The sequence below is a fragment of the Lynx canadensis genome, chromosome C2 (assembly GCF_007474595.2).
Source record: "Lynx canadensis isolate LIC74 chromosome C2, mLynCan4.pri.v2, whole genome shotgun sequence".
NCBI classification, from domain to species: domain Eukaryota; kingdom Metazoa; phylum Chordata; class Mammalia; order Carnivora; family Felidae; genus Lynx; species Lynx canadensis.
This window is the reverse complement of record NC_044311.2, coordinates 147,228,722-147,231,184: the sequence shown is the minus strand read 5'-3', so window position 1 is coordinate 147,231,184 and position 2,463 is coordinate 147,228,722.

Here is a 2,463-nt window from a genome sequence, read left to right as displayed (position 1 = left end):
TTTTTCTGGCTATATCATGTTTGCAGTATTAACTCTCTTAACCACTGTTTCAAATTGTAAATAAAACAGGTACTTACTATACATTTCTCTAGGAAGCATTACTTCTATTGGCCTAAGGGTCTGAGAGGGCCTAATAGTACTTCAGAAACCTAACATTAACAGGGTTGCCAGATTAAAAATGCAGGGCATCCAGTTATATGTGAATTTCAGATAAACAAATGAATGTTTTAGCATAAACATGTCCCAAATATTGCACGGGACATAAACTTTGGGATAAAGGTATTTGTTGTTCAGCTGAAATTATAGATGGAATCCAAAGATGACCTCTACACGGCTACGTGGTAGGAGTCATTTAGAGTTCAAAGAGGGAAGGATACACTTTTATACTAAAAAAACTCCTAATAATCCCTCTAGAAGTAAACGCCAAAGTATTCAAAGCATTATGCAACAAAACCAAATTATTTAAGCATAAGTATATCCCATACAATGTTTGGGACACACTTGTACTAAGAAAAGTATTCACTGTTTACCTGAAGTTCAAATTCGATTCAGATTTAACTCAGTGTTCTGTATTTTTATTTGCTAAATCTAGCCACTCGAACCCTATATAGTCTTTAGCTGCACATTTGCTCTCTTCGTGTTTCCTCATGACTGGGCCCTTTAGGAATCTCTTTCTAAGATACCAGCTGGTTGTGAACCTGAACAGGGTGACTTGTCTTCCCCTAGTGGTGGACTTGGTCAGTTTATGTACCTTCAATGCCCCACTTCCATCACTGGTGAAACACGGAGTGTCAGCCACAGAGCTATAAAAAAAAAAAAAAAGAAACTTGCTTCCATGAAGCTCGCCATTTAGCAGAAGGATATACGAAGGCATATCGCTATGAAATCTCTCCTAGGCAGCAAGCTAGACAAATGTGCAGGTGCCCAGGGTCACAAAGACGACGCAGGTGGATGAGTAGGGGTCTTTTAGGAAGATTTCAGAGTGGATGATGCACCCCTTTATTCTGTAAAAGTCATTATCATCTCTTTTTATGACTAAAATTCCAGAGTGGCAAAGCATTACAATATTTGGGGCTATGCAACTATGCTATTTGTTGTATATTTAAGGACTAACTCCAATCTTTTGGAAAAAGGGACCATCTTTCTACTTGAGAGATAGGGAAACGTTTTCATTCATTCATTCATTCATTCATTCATTTGCTTTCCTCTCAGCTCCTTCCTCTCTGATGGAGCTAGGAAATCTTGAGGATCGGGTTCAGGGCAGCGAGATTCACCGTGAGAAGGGCAGTTTACGTTAAACCAGCGACTGAGAGGAACAATCTCCCCATGCCCTCTCTCTTCCTCAAATTTTTCTAGGCCTGTCAATTTTTGCTTTCTCCCTCATCAATGACTACTTCATCTGCAAGATATCCTCTGCTAGAATGTGAGTCCCAAGTTGGGACCGGCCTCCTAAAGGGTAGGAAACTGGTATATCCTTCGCACGAAAAGCATCAAATTCTCTCTTCTTGCCTTTTTCTTCCCTCAGGGGAGGGAAAAGCTATTCCTCTTTTTCTTCCATCAATATAAATAGCCTATGACATATATTCCACATATATTTATGTGGCCTGCAAGACCTAGAATTCTGTGGTCACCTAAACCCAAGGAAAAAATGCGGTGAGAAAATATTGGATGTTACTGGTATTTGTTAGGTTAACAGGGCAGTTCTTGGGCATCGGAGATGAATTTATTAGTATTTTGAAAAAGTACTGTCCATTTTGAAAAGAAAATTTGAGAAAGCTTATAAAAAACAGATTATTGAAGGGTCCCCGGTCCGAGTATCAGTTGTGTTCAACTTCAGATTAAATGTGTCCAAGTGGCAGGAGAGATCAGTTTACATACGGGATTGGGGAGTGTCGTCAGAAATTTCTGAATTTACTCGGAGAAGAAATATTTGTAAAAGGCAGGCAGTTCAGTTCAGGAAAGAAGCACACGCAACACCATCGCACAGATTTATCCAAGGCTGGGCTCCATCCACGTGTCTGAGGTGGAGGTTGTGAAAAGGAAAAGAGCAAGCAAGTGAGCGACTTGTCCAGGGGCTGGGGGACGCAGGATGGCCGCAGTGGCTCCTTCAGGATCCTCGGCACTGGGCCTCAGCACTCTGGGCACAGGCATCGGCCCCCTTTGCTCTGAGCACTGTGTGAAGGCATCAGTTGTGGCATCTGGTACATGAGAGTTTATTTATTTTTTAAATGTTTTATTTTTGAGAGAGAGAGAGACATAGCATGAGTGGGGTCGGGGCAGAGAGAGAGGGAGACACAGAATCGGGAGCAGGCTCCAGGCTCCGAGCCATCAGCCCAGAGCCCGACGCGGGGCTCGAACTCACGAACCGTGAGATCGTGACCTGAGCTGAAGTTGGGCGCCTAAATGAGCCACCCAGGAGCCCTTGTACATGGAAGTTTATTAAGTCTAAACATGACAACAACA